This window comes from Lepidochelys olivacea (genome assembly GCF_965140295.1).
Source record: "Lepidochelys olivacea isolate rLepOli2 genome assembly, chromosome: 7".
Taxonomy (NCBI): Eukaryota; Metazoa; Chordata; order Testudines; family Cheloniidae; genus Lepidochelys; species Lepidochelys olivacea.
In genome coordinates, this window is record NC_140417.1 from 114788876 (window position 1) to 114810904 (window position 22029).

Sequence of the window (22029 nt, forward strand, 5' to 3'; positions counted from 1 at the left end):
TATCATTCCCATTTGGCACATGAGGAGCAGTGACATTAAGGCCTCAATTTTCAGAAAGACTCAGCACCCGACAGCTATGTCCAGATTTTTAAAAGGGTGCTTCATGCCCCCATTGGGAACAACAGAGAATCCTCCCCACACTGAGAGCAACTGGAGCTGCTTGGCAAAATCTGACCCTGTCCATGAGCGCAGAGCACTTTGGAATACCTGGCCGGGCACTTGTGAAAACCTGCCCCTAAGCAACTTGCCCAACATCGCCAAAGAAGACTAGCAGAGCTGGGAGAACCCAGGTCACCTAGGTCCCACTCCAATGCCTTAACTACAAGTTCATTAAATTGAAGTAACTGCTACAGATTCCCTAGAGTGTCATCTCTCATTTACCCAACACTCTCCCAGCTACATGTGACAATAACTCCCCCCCCCACCCAGATACATGACATTCCTGCATCAAAATAACATTTGTTTTCCTCTTTATCATTGCCTCAGCATTAAATAACTATTTGGCTTCCACATCTCTGATTTAAGAAGTGTTTCCATTCCATTTTTTTAATTATTCATAACAAGCCATAGGTTTAGTAAAGCAAAAGCAACAATTTTTTTTTATCTGAGCACATAATTAACGCACAAAGTCTGATACACTGGCTGATTTAAACATATTATTGAATCAGAGGGCTCGTTCTTTGTAAGTGCTGGGAAACCTTAGCACGCTTAAAAAAGCAGTGATCTGACATTTGTCACTGAAATGTGATGATTACATGAAATTAAATTAGACATCCTGCATGCAAATTTTCAAAGAATAACTTTTCTCTGTGTAGTACAACCCTTTCCCTCCCCTCCCACACACACTATAATTGATAGGCAGAGATTGACTTTTAAAGCTTCAAATCATCTTTGAGGTTTGGATGATCTTTTTAAACTGTTCAGTTTTCATCTCCAGGTTTTTTCATTGCTGAGACCAATCAATCAATTAGTGGATTTCTGATCAATATCCTCTTATTCATTAGCTTAATAGGCTCTGTTATTGAGAGAATAGCTGTCCCAACACTGGCAGTCATGCTGTTTTGATCAGTGGATCAAGCCGTGACTAATGTTCCAAGTGGAAATGGGATGTCACTTGAATGACATGGATTCCAGACGACAAACTTTCTCATAGATTTCCACCACAACTTCAGCAGCAACCACCACCCATCCGTTAAACTCTTTCTGGAATACTTCCTCACCAGCATCAACTTCCAAAATCAGCTTCTGACAACAATATACAAGAAACCTACAGATCACCACACCTACCTTCCTAGATCCAGTAACCACCCCAAAGGCACCAAGAAATCTGTAACCTACAGCCAAGCAATCAGATACCACAGAACAGGCTCCGAGGAGAAACTCCAGAATATACAACTTAACACAGTCAAAACTGCCTCCACCAAACAAGGACACTCCACCACAGAGAATTAGATCACATCATGGAACAGGCCACCCAAATACTGCAAGAGAACCTACTTCAATAGAGAAATAACACCCCTACTTTTCTCCTACCACCCCACACTGGAACCCATATGGGGTATCATCAAACAACTAAAACCTCTACTCAATGGGGACTCCATCCTGAAAGAAATCTTTCCTGAACTCCCTCTTCTGGCCTTCAAACAACCCCCCAACCTTGCCAAGCTCATCATCGGAAGCAAGCTCCCCACAGACCAGGACCCACCAACTCAAAGTGGCACCAGACACTGCCAGAACAAAAGATGCACAAACTGCAGACATATCTCCACCCCCCACAACACATCTTTCAAGATCCATGGGTCCTACACAGGCCTATCATAACACGTGGTGTACCTCAACCAATGCACTAAATGCCCCAATAACAAGTAGGTGGGTGAAACCAGACAATCACTATTATCTCAAATGAACTCACACAGGAAAATGACAGAAGACAAAAAAACCCACATCACTTGTGGGTGAACACTTTTCACAAACTGATCACTCTATATCTGACCTATCAATCCTCATCCACAAAGGAAACCTGCTCAACAGTTTCAAAAGATGAACCTGGCATAGAATCATAGAATATCAGGGTTGGAAGGGACCTCAGGAGGTCATCTAGCCCAACCCCCTGCTCAAAGCGGGACCGATCCCCAACTAAATCATACCAGCCAAAGCTTTGCCAAGCCGGGCCTTAAAAACCTCTAAGGAAGGAGAATCCACCAGCTCCCTAGGTAACGCATTCCAGTGTTTCACCACCCTCCTGCTGAAAAAGTTTTTCCTAATATCCAACCTAAACTTCCCCCACTGCAAATTGAGACCATTACTCCTTGTTCTATCATCTGGTACCACTGAGAACAGTCTAGATCCATCCCCTTTAGAACTCCCTTTCAGGTAGTTGAAAGCAGCTATCAAATCCCCCCTCATTCTTCTCTTCTGCAGTCTAAATAATCCCAGTTCCCTCAGCCTCTCCTCATAAGTCATGTGTTCCACTTCCCTAATCATTTTTGTTGCTCTCTGCTGGACGTTTTCCAATTTTTTCACATCCTTCTTATAGTGTGGGGCCCAAAACTGGACAGAGTACTCCAGATGAGGCCTCACCAATGCTGAATAGAGGGGAATGATCACGTCCCTCGATCTGCCAGCAATGCTCCTACTTACACAGCCCAAATGTCATTAGCCTTCTTAGCAACCAGGGCACACTGTTGACTCATATCCAGCTTCTCATCCACTGTAACCACTTGGTCCTTTTCTGCAGAACTGCTGCGAAGCCGCTCTGTCCCTACTCTGTAGCAGTGCATGGGATTCTTCCGTCCTAAGTGTAGGACTCTGCACTTGTCCTTGTTTAGCCTCATCAGATTTCTTTTGGCCCAATCCTCTAATTTGTCTAGGTCGGTCTGTATCCTATCCCTACCCTCCAGCGTATCTACCACTCCTCCCAGTTTAGTGTCATGCTAAATTCATAACTTTTCTAGACACTAAAAGTTATGGACTGAATTGAGACACTGGATTTATGGATTATTACAACAATCTATTACCCACTAAAACCCCCACAGCTGCCTTCCCCTCCACTTCTTTTCCTCCCTCTGACTAGAGGGGTGTTAGCAGGGCCACTTAATCTTGAATGGTCCCTTGAAACATGTGTTAACTGCTTAAGCTAAACAATCTGTTCCATCTTGTATTTAGCTGTGACACTCTGAGTACATTTCTCAGACCTGAAGAAGAGCCCTGTGTAAGCTCTAAAGCTTGTCTCTCTCACCAGCAGAAGTAGGTCCAGTAAAAGATATTACCTCATCCACCTTGTCTCTCCAATGAACTGCACGGTAACTTTGCTGGGATGTAGGTGTTGAGATGAGTGCCGGGCAAAGCCAAAGCTTATCGCAAATAAGAACCAAGGCAGCCACATGCTTATCCAAACTTTACTCAAGTTCTCAGAAACTCTTGGGACTGCTTAATTGAGCTATTGATCTACCTGGGATGGACTTTCTTGCTAGGTTTCTGGCACTTTCTGTTTCCAGTTCAACTGAAAATAACATGGAAAAAGCTATTCTCCTGGAGTGAAATCCTGGCCCCATTTTAGTCAATGGCAAAATTCCAGATGGAGCCCAGACTTCACCCAGGATATTTTGGCCCTTACACATCTGATCTTGGCCGGAAGTAGCTGCAACCTTGAAAAGCAATTGCAAAAGAAATAAAAATAATTAAATTAACCACACTTTTAAATAATTCCAACATGGTGTCAATTGGGTCTGAATTTGAGTTTAACATAGAGGCTGAGGCGGGCAGGGGAGACGGGGAGGGAGGGGAAGTTCTGCTATTGAGGCCAATCCTAAAAACACTTATTGCACGGCCTAGTGTTTAATACAGTGACTAGCCCCATTGGAGTTAATGTTGATTCACTGTGGAAAGCCTTACACCCAGTATAGGATGCATGTTTGGACCCATAGGCTCTGCTTAGCACCATACAGCTAGATAGGTTTCATAGGGCCTAATCACATCAGCCACACTATCAGAGGCTCGTTCACCTGCACATCTACTAATGTGATATATGCCATCATGTGCCAGCAATGCCCCTCTGCCATGTACATTGGTCAAACTGGACAGTCTCTACGTAAAAGAGTAAATGGACACAAATCAGATGTCAAGAATTATAACATTCAAAAACCAGTCGGAGAACACTTCAATCTCTCTGGTCACTCGATTTCAGACCTAAAGGTCGCAATATTACAACAACAAAAATTCAAAAAGAGACTCCAACGAGAGACTGCTGAATTGGAATTAATTTGCAAACTGGACACCATTAAATTAGGCTTGAATAAAGACTGGGAGTGGATGTGTCATTACACAAAGTAAAGCTATTTTCTCATGTTTATTTCCCCCCCTCCTGTTCCTCAGACGTTCTTGTCAACGCTGGAAATGGCCCATCTTGATTATCACTATAAAAGGTTTTGGTTTTTTTTCCTCTCCTGCTGGTAATAGCTCACCTTAACTGATCACTCTCGTTACAGTGTGTATGGTAACACCCATTGTTTCATGTTCTCTATGTATATAAAATCGTCCTACTGTATTTTCCACTGAATGCATCCGATGAAGTGAGCTGTAGCCCACGAAAGCTTATGGTCATATAAATTTGCTAGTCTCTAAGGTGCCACAAATACTCCTGTTTTTTCTAGATAGGTTTGTTATTCCCTCAACTTCCAACCAACAACAAAGATCATGCTCCAAACAGAGGCACTGGTACAGGAAGACAGAAGTGGCTATGGCGCCATCTGGTTAGCTCCCAGAGTAATTCCCATCACTAAATGTCGTTATTCTGCTCAGGCCAGTTCAACCACCAACACTAATTTCCACTTCTGCTCTGGGATGATATTAGAGTCATAGAGTTTAAGGGCAGAAGGAACCACTAGATTGTCTAGTCTGACCTCCTGTATATTGCAGGCCACCAGCAACACCCAGCCCCAACACTCTAAATCCAACAACCAAAATGAGACCAAACTATTACAGCTCACAGGGGACTAGACTATTATGTGTTGCAGGAAGAGCAGAGGAGGGACCGAGGTACACCAGTGTCTGAGGCCCCTGCAGTGGTTGAGAAATAATTAAGTGAGATATACCCAGATAATCCTGGCAAATGATCCGCATCTACATGCTGCAGAAGAAAGAAACCTACACCCCACCAGGCCACTGCCAATCTGCTTGAGGGAAAAACTCCTTCATGACCCCACACATGATGATCAGTTAGACCCTGAGAATGTGAGCAAGAACCAGCCAGTCAAGCACTGAAAGAGAGAATGCCGAGTGCCACCTCAGAGATCTGGCCCACCCTGCCTAGTGCCCCATCTTCAGCCATGGCTATTGCTGATGCTTCAGAGGGAAAACATAAAAAAACCCCTCCCAGAATATGATGATGGTGGTGGCGGGTGGCGGGGGGAATCCCTTCCTGATCCCTGCTCGTGGCCAGCTGAAACCCTGGAGCATGAACTGTAGGAACATAAGACTTAAACTGGAAGTAAGCCCCAAGGCTGCTGAGCCTTGCCCTCCAGCATCACAAGTGACCCCCGTCATACAAATCACACTCATAAATTTGTCCAGCTCTCTTTTAAAACTAATTACCAGTATGTTGTTTGCCCCCCAATTTCCTATTGGGAGGCTGTTCCAGAACCTCACCCCTGTATGGTTAGAAACCTTCTTCTAATTTCCAGCCTGAATTTGTTCATGGCCAGATTATATCTGTTTGTTCTTGTGCCAACACTGCCCATTAGCTTAAATACCTCTTCACCCTCCCTGGTATTTACCTCCCTGATGTATTTATAAAGAGCAATCATATCCCTTCTCAGCCTTCTTTTTGCTAAACTAAACAAGACAAGTTCTTCCAGTCTCCTCTCATAAAATAGGCTCCCCATTCCCCTGATCATCATAATAGCTCTTCTCTGTACCTGTTCCAGTTTACATTTATGTTTCCTGAACATGGGTGACCAGAACTATGCACAGTATTCCAGATGAGGTCTTACCAGTGCCTTGTACAATGGCATTAATACTTCTGTAACTCTACTGGAAATGCCTTGCCTAATATTTCCAAGGATCACATTTGGCGTTTGCACAGGTGCATCACATTGATGGCTCATAGTCACGTCATGATCAACCCACACACCAAGGTCTCTCTCCTCCTCTGCCGCTTCCCACTGATGAGCCCCCAGCTTGTAGCAGAAATTCTTATTATTAGACCGAGCGTGACCTTGAACTTTGTACTATTGAATTTCATCCCATTTCTATCATTCCAGGCTTCAAGTTCATCCAGATATCCCTGTATAATATTCCGATCCTCCTCTGTATTGACCATGCCCCCAACTTGATATTACCAGCACATTTCATTAGCTTCTTTCTGTGCCAAAGACATTAACAGAAATATTGAATAAAATGGGTCCTAAGACCAATTCTTGAGCATGTTAAATTTTTTGCAATTAGTTTTAAAATATTTTGCTAACCCCCATGCAACTGAATGGTTTGGTAGTCCACATATTATTGCCATATAAGTAGCTCTCAGGCTGTATATCCTGATTTTCTCAAGCAGTGACGCCATTAAACTAAAGTGATGGTTATTTGTGGGATCTGAGGTGTATACCCAGAACATTATGACGAGTGACTTTTTGTTTTATAAATTAAAGTTTTAGGCTTGTACCAAACCTTTTAGGGCAGGACCCTGTTATCACAAATAGAACACAGATTCATGGAAGTTAGAGGTGGACAATATCAGTTTGATCATATAGGCTACAATCTGTTTTACATCTTATACAATCCCAGTGAATTGGATGGTACAGGATGTAAATCAGGGCAAGATTTGACCCTGAGACCTATGCAATTAGATGGCCAAATGGTCATAGAAGCCAAATTCTGACCTCAAATGCTCACAGAAAATGACAATTAAATTGGTGTTCTGACAGAAATCACACTTGCATTGTGTGCAGCTGAAATAATACAGACCCATATGAGTAGTCCCATTGAAGTAGGTAGGATCTGAATTCAGATATGTGCCAAGAACCTTGCTGAATCAGGTCCACAATCATAATATAATGTACGGAGACCATTTTATGCAAGAAATCAGAACCACTTACCAATCTGCAAGTCAACTAGTGAAGAGAAGAGGCTGGAAAGCTGCATAGAAGACAAAGGATGGTAAATTTTTGGACTGGTAAGTTTTTGAATCCAAAACACAATAGGAGCCTAGTTTGAATGTTTTTGCAGTTTCAGTTTCCCAAGAATTCTAATGAATGAAGCTGGCACATTTTCAAAAGCACTCAGGACCCATTAGCTCCTGTGTTCTCAAAAACACTTTTGAAAATTCACACACTTTATTGAAGTGCCTAAATAGGAATTGAGCTGTAAAAGTCCAGCTACTATTATGGATCTTGAGTAGAGCTTGGAGTGAATAAGAGATTTTTTGGTTTGCTGGTAATTCCTTAAAATAATTAAATGTACAAAAAATCACTCTCTCTCTATATATTCTCACACACGGTTGTTTTGGCCAAACCAAAAATGAAATTTTTGAAATTTTCAGCTCACCCAAAAGTCAGGAAAAAAATTATGTGGGGTGAAATGAACCCTTTCATTTCTATATGGAGCATTTTTCACTTAATTTTTTTAAACAAATAATATCAAAGGGAAATTTCAAAACAAACGGTGCTGAATTTTTTGGTTTTGCTTTGTTTTCAACCAAAACAATTTGGCAAATTCAGCACAAATTTGGGAAATGTTTCAGCCAACCCAATCTGCGTTTTTCAGAGAAAAAAAGGCTTTTGGCCAAAAAGTTCCACCCACTATTGTCCTGCGTACTTCAGAAAATCTTGTCTGAATTATTCAAACTGCCTGTTCCCCTACTAAGTAACTCTGCATTGTTTGTTTAACTAAACATTGCCTCTTAGAATTATAGCTGGTTCAGATGTTTGCCTGGGTCTCGATTCAGTAACCTCTGAAGTCAGTGCAAAGATCCTGTTGATCAATGGGTGAAGTTAAAGAAAACTGAATCAGCAGGACCTGAAAATCTAAGCTAGAAGGCTCAGAACAATGATAGGAGTTTGCATGGGCTTTCCAGAAATTCCCGTGTGGAAATTCCACACGTTCAACCTCTCCTGCAGAGCTCTGTCCCTTCCTCATTTGATCCCAGTCAGCATCTGAATGTGCAACAACAAATAATGGAGAAAGAAAGCTAAACAAACCTTTACCAGTTTTGGAAGTGTTTGAGTTTTAAGAGAAGGTGTGGCTGAAGAGTGTTTTATTGAATCCAAACTGGCACGAACATCCCTAGCAATGAGACACTAAATAGGCTTTAACCTGCCACCTCTTCTTGTGTTAAAACACATACAGTTCCATTATATACATGATTTTGTGGATGGGATGCGAGTATACAGAATACTTAATAGTATAGAGAAGGTAGATATCCCTATTTCACAGTACAGTAGTGGTACAAATACGCCCAAAGCAACCTCGTTTATGTATTCAAACTAGGATTCACAGAATGATTTGGAGAGTTTCGATTTTGCTTTTTTGCATTATTTACTTGGTTCATTATCTATGCTTAAGAGACAATGAACTGGTTAAATAACGCAGAAAACAACATTCTGTGAATACAAACTTGAATACGTAAACTAGTTTGTTGTGGGTGTGTTTGTGTCCCTCCGGTGTTTGAAACAGGGAGAAGAGATGCTCCAGATCCACCCACTCCATTGACTACAACAGGAACCTTAACAGAGCAAAAAGAAAAGGAGTCCTTGTGGCACCTTAGAGACTAACAAAGTACTCCTTTTCTTTTTGCAAATACAGACTAACACGGCTGCTACTCTGAAACTTAACAGAGCAGCGTTCCCCAGACATCTCAGCAGAGCCTCCATATAGCTGCAATTAAATGAATCATCCAAGTATCTAACCAAATCATTTGCAACTAGGATGAAGCACACTCATGCAATTTTTTCAGGTCAATGACTGGGATGATGACAATTATAGGTCCATAAATGCAATACACTAGGTATATATGCATTAGGGCAGGTATAGGTTTCCCCAAGTCCCTTGCCAGAGCCCAGATACAGAGGCAATTGTACAAGCAAAATGCATCTGATCTCACCCTTTGCAAGGTAAGACAATGTACAAAATTGGGTATTGGGCTACATATTAGAGATGAGTCTAAATCAAAACCCTGAAATGGAACTAAATTCTGGTTGGCTAAATATACTAAACAAAAAGAAACAAGCAAGTAGCCAAGAATGGTACAAAGCAAAGCTACATTTACAATCCCCTTCCCTCAAAAGTAAGAATATTTCCCATTCGTTAGAGATGTCTCTCTGCACTTAACCCAAATTCCCCACCTTGTCGGATTCCATCATGCACGGCATTATCTGTCCAATTGGGACTGCAAATCACTGTTTGTGGGGCACCTCGTCTGAGACAGCAAAGACTTGAAGCAGATGCTTAACATTAAGCTCGATCCTGGACTAAGGCCTCTAGGTGCTGCTGCAATACAGACATTACTCCTAGTACTAAGGAATTAATTTGTGGAGAGCCATATGGATTTCTAGAGGACTTTTCCATAAAGGGGGTATGTCTAAGGCTTTCTCTACACTAGAAAGGGGTTTGCCAGGAGAAATATACCAGTATAACGATTCTGGCAAACCCTCCTAGTGGGCATCTAGTTTATTCTGGCAATATAGCTTGTAGCAGTTCCGCCAGCTAAATAAACTGCATCTCTATATAACTCCATTTACGCTAGGGCTTTGCCACGAGGGCTATGTGGGTGAGGGCTTTGCTTTTCTCAGCAGAGGGAGGCAGGGAAAACGTTTAGGTGCCAGACCAGACCAGGGCATTAACCATTACTCTTAACATCAGGATCTTGTGTTGTGTTTTCCCCTCCCGCAGTGCTACCTCTGATGACCCAGCCACCGTAGCACAATGAAGGAGAGAATTGGCCTCTCGCCTTTGAAGTGCTTCTCCAACCCAAACCTTCTGAGGTGCATTCATTACATTTGAGAACTCACCAAACCATACTGACTTAAAGGAATTTTCTCTTGCTTACTGGCAAAAAGCCACATTTTGCCTGTTTTGCTTTGTGTACAAAACTTTCTGTCAGGTTTCAGAGTAACAGCCGTGTTAGTCTGTATTCGCAAAAAGAAAAGGAGGACTTGTGGCACCTTAGAGACTAACCCATTTATTTGAGCATGAGCTTTCATGAGCTACAGCTCACTTCATCGTGAGCTGTAGCTCACGAAAGCTCATGCTCAAATAAATGGGTTAGTCTCTAAGGTGCCACAAGTCCTCCTTTTCTTTTTGCAAAAACTTTCTGTAGCTCTCTTCTTTGGATGGCACAGAAGTGCAACCCTCCTCAGCTCCTAAGGTATAGCTCTTGCTCTTGCATTAGCACCTTGAGTTGCTGTGTGAAATCAGCAGGGTAGCCAAGTTTCCAAGATTCACAGCAATGCACAGTGAGTATCAAAGTCTAGGGCTGAGCCCTCCCTGTGTTTTTATATGCTTGCACCTGGCATGTTACTATATTTCACGAGGCCACCAGAGGGGGCACTTGTACTTCAGTGGAAGTATAAAACAAGTCAGAAGCAGGATTCAAACAAAAGAAGTTGAAAAATAATAGATTCTGGGTTTTCTTTCACCAAACATGATCATTTCTGCAGCCTGCCACGGATACTTTGTGTTCTCAAGAGAGAAAAAAAATTGCTGAATGTGTGAATCCTGTTTCCATCAGGTCATTAGAAAGACAAAAGATGAAGCTTGAAGTCAGAGGCACCTCGTTGTAAATTGTAATTCTTCAGTCTCATAACAAACAAAAGTCCTACAAAAATATTTAAGATAAAATGTATCTGGTTAATTTGCTAAGCCTGGAGTCACCTATGTGGACCTGCTAGAAGTGCATTGGAAAAATGGCTGAAATGTAAAATGGCCAAACTTAGACAGGACTTTACAGCAATAAGAATAAACAATTCTCCAAGGCTTCATTTCTCCAAAGCACTGACAGACATTAGCTCATTAATGACTTAGAACACAAAAGGCAGACACTGCCAATGTTTGCTACTTTATATTTTTTTCATTTTAGGTGTTTATCATCTATGTTCTAACTTCATGGACAGCAAAAGGATTCAGCTAGTTAAATGTAACAGATAGGACCTTGTAATGCCAGAACTGTGTATTTTGTGCACTGAAGCCCAAACCCTACAGCCCTTTTGCAGGCAAAACTCCTATTTAAGCCCATGGCAATTTTGTCCGAGAAAAGAATGCAGGATATGGCCCTAGTTGTAAGCAGGAATTGCCAATAAGCATCTGGCTGTTTGTTGCAAGTCCCTTTTCATAAAGCAAATTTACTCACTGATTTTCCAGTGTTCACTCTCAAGTGCTCAGAAAGGGGTGTCCTTCCTTTGGAGCATCCTGAGAACTGGGAAACCAGGCACTAGGACTGATTGAAAGTGGCTATATCCTCAGGTGATGGCTGGAAAAGAGCCTTCAATCCTGATTCAGATGAAAGAAACACAATGGGACAAATAAAGAAGGAATTGTTTAAATCTATCAGGAACAATAAAATAAATCCTAGCAATCTTAAAGGTCTGATTTTTGTTCTGATTTACAGGCATGATAACGTTATGCAGAAAAGAGAGAAATATTCAACAAATATTTCTGTTCTGTGTTAGGAAAGAAGCAGAACAATGTAATATTTCACAGTGGTAATGAAATGCTTTGTATTCCATCAGCAACTAGGGATGACGTTAAACAGCAACTATTGAAGTAAAACATTTTTAAAGTTGTAGGATGAGAACTTGCACCCAAGAGTATTAATGGAACTGGCTAAGGCCCTCTCTGAAGCAATAATGTTGATTTTTAAGAAATCTTCAAACAATAGCAAAGGTTTAGAGGACTGGAAAATGCCAATGTTGTGCAAATATTTAAAAAGAGTAAATAGGATGACCTGGGAAACAAGAGGCATCAATCTCAGGTAAAATCATGGAATGGCTGATATGGGATCCAATCAGTAAAGAATTAAAAATGGTAGTGGAATTAAAGCTAATCAACATGATTTTTTTGGAAAACAGATCTTATCAAACAAGCTTGATGCCATTTTTTAATGATATCACAAGTTGATAAAGGTAAGTGCATTGACGTAATATGCTTAGACTACTGTAAGGCATTTGATTTAGTTCTGCATGACATTATGATAAAAAATTAGATCTATATAAAATTAATGCAGTCCATATGAAGTGGATTAAAAACTAGATCAGTAATAGATCTCAAACAACCACTGTAAACAGAGAATTGTGATCCATTGGGAGAGTTTCTATAAGGGTCTCACAAGGGATCTGTTCTTGGACCAGTGCTGTTCATTATCTTAATTGATGTGGAAGAAAATATAAAATCATTGATAGTAAAATTTTCAGGTAAAATAAAAATTGGTGGAATGGCAAATAATGAAGGGGACAGGTCAGTTATACAGACCAACCCGGATTGTTTGGTAATAAGTTGGGCTCGTTTGAACAACACACATTTTAACACAGCCAAATGCAAGGTCATATGTCTACAAATAAAAAAATGTAGGTCATACTCTGAAAAGGAGTTAGCAATCATGGTAGATAACCAGTTGAACATGAGCTTCCAGTGCAATACTGTAGCTAAGAAGGTGAATGTGATCCTTGAATGTATAACCAGGGGAATGTCTAGTAGTGTTAGGGGAATGTCAAGTAGTGTTAGGGAGGTATTATTACCTCTGTATACAGTATTAGTGAGACCATTACTGGAATATGGTGTCCAGTTTGGTGTCAACACTTCTGAAATGATGTTGACACATTTGAAAGGGTTTAGAACAAAGCTACAAGAATGAGTCGAGATCTAGAAAAATAGCTTATATTGAGAGACTTAAGAAGCTCACTCTGTTTAGTTGATCTAAAAGAAGTTTAAGAAGTGAGTTGATCATGGTCTACAAGTGCCTACATTGGGAAGAGATTTATGATAGTAGACTACTCTTTTATTTAGCAGAAAAAGGCATAATAAGATCCAATGGTTGGATCTGAAACTAAACAAATTCAGACCAGAAATAAGGTGCAAATTTTGAAGACTGAGGGCAATTAATCATTAGAACACCTTACCTGGGGATGTGGTTGGATTACCAACACTTGCAGTCTTTAAATCAAAACTGGGTGTCTTAATAAAAGATAAGTTATAGCTCAAACAGACATTATGAGCTTGATGAAGACATTTCCGGGAGAGGTTCTATGGCCTATATTATGGAGGAGGTCAGCCTAGATCATCATAATGGCCTCCTCTGGCCTTAAAATATCTGAATATATGAACAAAAACAAAACATGAATTGAGCTAGTTACCTCATTGGAGTAAGTTGTGACATGTTCCTATACCTTGCAGTGAACCAATCTCAGCCACAGTAAGATAAATACTGACTTTTTAGTTTGTCCACCTATATACAGTGTAACTCAGTGGTTCTCAAACTAGGGCCGCCGCCTGTTCAGGGAAAGCCCCTGGTGGGCCGGGCCAGTTTGTTTACCTGCCGTGTCCACAGGTTCAGCCAATCGCAGCTCCCAGTGGCCGAGGTTTGCCGCTCCAGGCCAATGGGGGCTGCGGGAAGGGCGGCCAGCACATCCCTTCGCCTGCGCCGCTTCCTGCAGCCCCTATTGGCCTGGAGCGACGAACCGCGGCCAGTAGGAGCTATGATCGGCCGAACCTGTGGACGCAGCAGGTAAACAAACCAGCCCGGCCCACCAGGGGCTTTTCCTGAACAAGCAGCAGCCCTAGTTTGAGAACCACTGGTATAACTGCAGAATGCTTTTTAAAACTCTTATGGTTCTTGTTTTGAGAAAAATGTCTACCTGACCATGATAATATTTTAAATTTACAAAAAGCATTTAGGAGCCTAAGTCTTGTGAATGGAAGTCAGGGGGTTTAGGCTCCTAAGTCTCTTTTGGACATAGGACTTATGAGCCTAAGTCACTTGGGTGCTTTTGAGACTATATTTCAGCCTCTTGTCTCTAAAACTCTCTATGAGAATTGTGCCTTTTTCTGCATGGAGCCAGAATTTTCTCCTTGGACCCTTGCCATAAAAATTCAAATAAAAGTAAATAAATTAAATCCACAAAAATACCCTGGGTAACACTCATAAAGAGGCAGGTTGGGGAAAGAACGAAATGTAGAAGGGCAAGGAACTCTCAGATAGCTGCCCTTTGCTATGCAGAACATGACAAAAGATCTTTGAAAGAAAGAGGCAGAAGATGGGAAAGACCAGTGCAGTTGCTAGAAATGATCATGTGGGATATAGCCAGCAGGCTGCAATGCTTAATGCTTCAGAGAAAGTGGAATATTCCCTAAACTTCCCTGCCAAGGAAAATTCCTTCCTAACCTTAAACCTGGAGATTACATATTGCAGTTCCACATTACAATCAGATAGAAACAGAATTGAGATTGGTTGTAAGACACGGACGAGAGCTTGAGCAATTTCTGTCCATCACTGACAGTAAGTCTGAAAGAGCTATAACTATAGCCACACCTGCCTGTCCAGTGTGAATCTCTTGTCCACTCTGACAGCTTTCAAAGGGATCTTTTGTCTGGGCTTTTGACAGACCAGAAAGGAATCAGATGTTCTGACAGTCTAACAAGCATCCAAACTCTTGGGTACTAACATGTTGAATGGCAACATTCCAGGAACTTTGCTGGAAAAGCCCCAACCTCCCAATGGCATTGCATTACTCAGTCAATGTTATAACTGGATTATAATGGAAGCGGGGTGTGTTCTCGCATAGAGCATACAGGGAACATACACTCATTATCCTTAGAGTGGGAAATGGTCTACTTTAAAGGACTACATCATGGTAGTGGGTTCTAGGATTTTCTTTCCCAATACAGCAACCCCTGCCTTTTCCAAGTTAGGAATATAGATGCTGTCTGCCTCTTGATTCCATTACAAGCCCCAGAGTCTTGAGGAGAAAAGACAACCAAATATATTCTAATAGGATATTTATGCTGAAATCTTTTTTGTTTGCTTTCGGAGATCAGATGACAAGCGCTGAATGTGCCCGGTTTCAGAATATCAGAAACTGAATTTATTTAATGTCTCTTTTTTTGGCACTGTTAAGTTGAAACCCTTTCCTATTTTAGCATCTGATACAGGAACCTCTTGGGGCCCAGAAGGGAGCTGAAGGCATGGCTATTGGAGATGCTGTTGTAACCACCTCTGCTGCCTACCCAAGGGTTCCTGGCTACTGTATTTCAAAACAATGTTTGCACCATGAGTTAATCTTTGCACCACAAGAAGCTTCCTGGGAAAGTGTGGGTGTCTTCAAACTGGCTCAGTTGTTGAGCTTGTGTATTTGTGCTTACATGGAAACAGGCTCAGTTTCAGGAAACCGGAGCAAAAAAGGGGGCTGCAAAATCAGTTTCAATGGGGCTGCAAAAGTAGATTCTATCACCCTGACAGAAGTGCTGGGTATCAGACATTCTGCAATCTGTGCTGAGAATGCAGGTTATGCTGTTAGACTTAAAGCTTATGCAAAGCCATTAAGTCCCTTTAGTTACAAGGGATATCAACCCTCCTGCTTCAGGGCATAAGCTGATTGCCTTTGGGGGTCAGAAAGGAATATTTCCCTCTATGTTATAGCATTGCACAATTAGCTAGGGGCATTGTGAAGGCTTTTTGCTTTCCTGCAGCATCAGGCAAATTTAGGCCAGTGCTGCAGTGGCAAGATATTGGCCTTGATGGACCAATGATCAATGCTGCTTTGACTACTCATATTCCTCTTTATGGGGAATTGTTTTATGATGCGATAGCACATGCTGCCCATTTGTGCATACCACAGAACTATGAGGAGAATATGCATAGACCAGAATCATTGATTTATTTCATCAATGCACTCTGTTGACAAGTGCGGCAGCCAGCATCACAAGCTGTCACCTGTCTACACTTCCGGGGGATCGATGCTGCGGTGATCGATGCACTGGGGGTTGATTTAGCGGGTCTAGTGAAGACCCGCTAAATCGACGGCAGAGTGCTCTCCGATCGACCCCGGTACTCCACTGGGAATGAGAGGAGTAAGGTAATTTGACGGGAGAGTGTCTCCCGTCGACCCAGCATGGTGTAGACACTGCAGTAAGTCGACCTAAGCTATGTCGACTTCAGCTACACTATTCACGTAGCTGTAGTGGCGTAACTTAGGTCGACTTACTGCGGTAGTGTAGACATAGCCTCACTCTGGGACCTCTAGCACCAGCATTTTAAAAATCTTAATAATCTCTTAATAATTCACGCTTCACGAGCAAATACACCATAGGTTAAGACAGTGGGCATGCTGGTGGGTTCAAAACATTCTCCATTATAACCCTGCATTTTTTAGTTTTCATACTTTCTGAAAGGTCTACTTAAATGGGCCGAGGTAAGGGCTTGATTCTGCATCCATTACTCACCTGAGTCAGCCTTACTCCTGTGAGTAGTGCTGTTGAAGTCAGTGGGACTATTCTTATGAGGAAAGGTTTGAACATTAAGGCATCAGTTCAGCAAAGCACTTAGGCGTATGCTTAACCTTAAGCACATACTTAAGTCCCATTAACACCTACCACGTGCATAAGTGCTTTGCTAAATCAGGGCCTTAATTTCCTATCTAAACTTTTCTAAATTCACCCATCATCATGGAATCGGGGCACAAACACAGCTCTCATATTTACTGACTTCTGAAGCCCCGACACAGCAAAGTATTTAAACTAGGGTGACCAGATGTCCCGATTTTATAGGAATAGTCCCGATATTTGGGACTTTTTCTTATATAGGCACCTCTTACCCCCCACCCCCATCCCGATTTTTCACATTTGCTAACTGGTCACCCTAATTTAAACCCTCGATGAAATAGGCAAAGCACTTAAAACACAAGCTTCGGTACTTTGCTGAGAAAGGATACTTTGCTGAAGCAATGTCTTAACTCTTAATGTGCTGAACTCTGCCACTTCAGTGTTTCAATAACAGACTTTTGTTTTAATTTTGCAAAAGTAACAAATCTTTAACGATATCAGACCTCATTCTGAGAATTTCTCTGCTACTAGATATTTGGTATGAAGTTGAGTGAGACAGTCATTATTAAAAAAAAAACAAAAACAAAAACAAAGCTCAGGTTCTCAGAATAGTGATGTGATAACCAGTGAATTCCTACTGAAATTCTAAGCAAAATAAATAAATAATGTCAAGGATCTCTCGTCACTGAAGCAAAACTTGCCTATAGTTCAATTATGTCAGGTTTAAATACGGCCAAATTCTGCTCTCAGTTTCACCAATGTTGTAATTCCACAGCCCTGGATGGATTTACTCCAGATTTACACATTTGTAACTGGTTTCTTTTCCAACCATATTGCATTGAACAGACAGGAGAATTTTGCCTTAGACCCTGATCCTGAAATCCTGGTGCTTTTCCGTTCAGTTCTGACTGGCTACACCGAATTAATGCATGAAATGTCATTTGGCTTCTGCAATATTATAACAATAACCCTTTAATAATTATACTGCTGAATTAAAAACTCCTAAAACCCAAGTATAATAAAAAATAAAATGAAGAGGATGATGATGGAAAGGAAGGAAACATTAATTTAATTTTTCCACTGAGTTTGGCAGAGTGTAAAGTCTATTTTTTCTTTTTTGACAGACTGCTTTCCGTGCAACTTCTTTGGAACAAATCATTAAGCCAAAAATGTCCTCTTGTAACATGTTTGTCATGTCATGGTCACATCACAGCAACTGGGCCTTTTTTTTTCCCCCACTGGGATTCATGCCAAGTGCTAAGCCAAAAAACCTTGTTCTATTAATTATGAATAAAAACATGTTTTATTAAAAACTAGCCTGCTGAATATTCTGCCGTGCTGCTTTTCGGTGACAGCAGAATTGCTTTTGCATTTGAGCAACGTTAATGAAATTTTGGAGGGCGGGGGGTAATATATATGTATATATATATATACTCCATTTTCCTCAGCGATATTTATAGGAAAGTCAGATTAAAACCATCAAAGCTAATTAATTGATCTAACATTTAGGACTCAATGGGAAAATCTGTACAAGATTTAGTACAGGATCCAACCTTCTGCAATGGGTGTGAATGAAAACAGCATAATCATTCTGGACTTGTTTAGATTTGATTGGGTTCTCATAAAATCTGTAAAACTGACACTGAAGTACCAGAGTATTGATGCCCCCAGAATGTCGCCAAATGCATCATTGGATCAAGTGTGTGGTATCCGTTGTTGTCTGTGGATGGACAGCCCTAACAATACACTATTTAAAGAAAACTCTGTTGTGTAGTGAAAATCACTGATCATGTATTCACCAGCCAGTTCAAAAAGATCCATAAGCCATTAAAAACCCTCTCTCTTTTTCTTCCAAAGGACTGAATTTAAGCACATCAACATCAAGAATTTCAGAATGAATTTCAGTCAAGATGAATTCTCATCAACTGGAATCTTCATTAAAGAATAAGTAAAAAAACCAAACCTTTTGTAAGAAAATCTGCGTGGCTGAAATATTTGGAGGAACAGAGGAATGTTTTTAAAAGTGATTTTTAACTTCTCTTGGGTTACAAGCCAATCTTTTATTCTTCTTTAGTGATGGGATTAACAGATCTGGAAAAGTCGCTCTCTAGCTCTGATAAGACTAGGGCAGGGGTAGGCAATCCCCAAAGGCGGCACGCCAGCTGATTTTCAGTGGCACTCACACTGCCTGGGTCCTGGCCACCAGTCTCGGGGGCTCTGCATTTTAATTTAATATGAAGCTTCTTAAACATTTTAAAAACCTTATTTACTTTACATACAACAATAGTTTAGTTATGTATTAAAGACTTATAGAAAGAGACCTTCTAAAAACATTAACATGTATTACTGGCACGCAAAACCTTAAATTAGAGTGAATAAACGAAGACTCGGCACACCACTTCTGAAAGGTTGCCGACCCCTGGACTAGGGTTTGGAGTTCTCTAGCTGTGTTGAATGTTTTGCTGTTAACCTTTCCCCCCTATAGTCAGAGATGTGAATATTCTGGGGGTTCTGTTGATGTTGAGGAGCTGCTGTTTGGCATCTCTTGTTATCTGGCAGACAGATCACCCGCTCAGCACCTCTTTCTGATGCTCTTACTCATAGGGAATAGCATTTTATTCTGTGAGTAGCCCTACTAAATCAACCCAAGCACTTATCTGGCTAAGTGAATTTCATCCTCTTTGAATTAGTTTGCAAAATTAACAAACCAAAGCAAACGACTGACCCTTTTAGGTGAATATCTAATCCTTTCTGCAGCAATGGTCATTGCAAAAAACACATATGGACCTAACTGCAATACTGTACTACAGAGAGACAAATTCCTTCAGGAGCCCTATTTTACTCCATTAAACATGAAGACTGAAAGCCCTTATTTTTATCACAGCAACTGCAATTCTGGTTCAGATTCTGACTCATTAAGGGCCTAATACGCTCTCACTGTAGTTAGGGGGAATATTTCCATTGACTTTAATAGAAGCAAGCAAAAGCTCCAAGATCTTATATAGCTAAAAAAAACTTGTTAAAAATCTTTGCTTCAATAAATCCAGTGGCAGGTTGTTCCATAGGTTAACAAGAGGTAACATGTATTGCCTTTTATTGGCTATAAACATATTGTTTCCCTTTCTTGCATTGTGGGACTGTGGAAAAAGAAACATCCTACTGGCTTTGTTGGTACTTGTCTCCTCACACAAATTGGCCAAATAGTACCTTTTAATCTAGCCTCTTCTGGAAGCCATCTCCACCTAGCAAAGACTGGGATGTGTTAGTATTTGTATGGAAACATTAGCAGAGCTGTAAGCTCTACTCTGTCCAGAGCTACTGTACTGATGTCACACTTAATAACACTCAAACATTCACCAGAATTAGCCTAAACAAACTCCAACATTTTGTTTATCACACATGCACGCACAACTCCATCCAGGCAACCAGTCTCTTTAATGTTTAATGTCTCCTCCAAAAATTGTAGAAAACCCATTTGAACCATGACTAGCTCTAAGAACCACATGCCACATTTGGTGTGTGCTTTGTTTTGAGACTCTCAGGTCTTCCGAGCAGGGTACAATTATATGTCTGGCATTGTTCACGTATTGCACAGCTCCATGTACACCTTGACTCTATATGGATAATAAATAATACCGGAGGAGTCAAAACTAGATCATTTGGGTCCAGTTGTTAAGGATAATTGGGAACTGGGGATAGTTTAAAAAGCTTACTCAGAAAGTGTGTTGATCAGGAGACTTATTAATACATATGTTTTCTCCCAGCTACAGTGAAATCAGTTCTATGTATTAGGGACAGAAGAACATTCTTCAAGAGCTAGACAGGTAGAAGGGGGTGCACTACGTTAATGTCATCATTTATTATTTTCATAGCAGTAGCACCTAGCAGTCTCAGTCATGGACCTCATGGTGCTAGGCGCTGTACAGAGAACAAAGACTGTCCCTACATCAAAGATCTGACAATTTAAGTATAAGACAATAGTCAACAGGTGGATCCAGACAGGCGGGGGGGAGTACAAGGAAACAATGAGACAACATTGGTTAGTATGATAGGTAATGGTTTCAGCACACCAGCTGCCTGACCGTTTTCAAATAAATACTGTGTGTTTTACAGATTCTTAACGGAGCTCCACTGATTTATACTAACGGAGGATCTGACCCACAGTACTTATTTTTTCACTCTACTCTGTGTCCCCCATCTGCCTCTTTACACTCTCTCTCTGCTTGTTTTATTCTGCTCCATCTTTCAACCTATTTTCGCATTGGATTTTCCTTCTCTGTCCCTTTTGGGTGTCCTCTTCCCCAAGGGGCTCTCCGAGGTGGAATGCCTATTCAATAATGCTCAGGTTTCCACCTTTCCCACGACATTCCAGTGGATCTGAACCTAGGCTAAATCAGTCCTTCCAATCTCTGAGACAGTACTTAATTAGTGCCAGGTCTGTGCCCCGGCACCTCGAGTCTTGGCAGTTCATAGCCCCAGCATCTCTGGGTTTGCTGCATCAGTTATGAATGTAAAAAAATTTCTTGAGCCCCAGCACCTCTTTCATTGCAAATTAAGCACTGCTCTGAGATATAGCTTCATTTTGTAATGGCTAGGTAAAGGTTCTGCAAAGAACTATGCAAGCAGTAACTACCTTAAAAGGATACTTACACAGAAAGGTGCATTCCCCAGCAATAGGATCAGAGGAAGAACCCAAAGGGACACAGCTCAATTAACCATCCTCACAAACTAAATTTTTTTCTACAAATAATCTTGCATTTGTTGACTATGTTTTTTTTTTTCTGTAAAGTCAAACTACAATGGTTAGAGAGTAAGTTCATGCAATGCAAATGATTAACTATGCCTCAAATATTGTCTAATGTTTAATGTTTGGTCAACAGACTATCCTGATCAAATATGTGCTACCAGTGAATCCATTCCAGTTCATTATTGTCTTGATCATTGGGGAACATGTCAAAACAGTAAATTACAAAGTTTAACAATCTAGTGGGTAATAAATAGTAGTATGTATTTATTATTATCAACGTTATTGTCAACTCTAGACATTCAAAGATATGAGTCAGAGACAATCCCGCAGCAAAAAACCCCATGAGATTTGGCTTAAAAATCAAGAGAAAATAATAAATTTTAGGTTCTTTTTTATTGGCTTCTGGGTTTTGATTCTTTAGGGGCTATGTTTTCAAGCTTTCCCTCACAACCAGGAGAGCTAGGAATTTACTTCTTTTTAAAATGAAAGCAGAGAGTCTCATATAATAACATGACTCCATGAGCAGGAGCTTTAAGAGAAATACCAAATACCATGAGATTCATAAAAACAGCAGAAGAGTTGGCAACTGTATTTTGGTAGCTCCTAGAAGGCCCTACCAAGATTAGGAGTTCCAATGTGCAAGGCATTGTAAAGACACATAAGACCTTGGCCCCAAATGCTTGCAACCTAAGTAAAAAGACAGAAAAGGGTGGGGGAAGGGAAGTATTATTGTATAGAGAGATTAAGGGACCTGCCCAAGG

At 40.9% G+C, this 22029-nt stretch overlaps 1 protein-coding gene across 1 annotated transcript in view; it reads right to left on the reverse strand.

The window, feature by feature from the left end:
- The window catches only part of HABP2 (hyaluronan binding protein 2), a 50873-nt gene extending 29652 nt beyond the window's left edge, over nt 1-21221 (reverse strand). The window contains exons 1-2 of the mRNA XM_084633137.1: nt 21172-21221; nt 7092-7131 (exon numbers count right to left, since the gene is read on the reverse strand). The gene's annotated coding sequence lies outside the window, so the exon portion shown is untranslated. The remainder of the gene's footprint in view (nt 1-7091; nt 7132-21171) is intronic.
- Nucleotides 21222-22029: the final 808 nt, after the last annotated feature.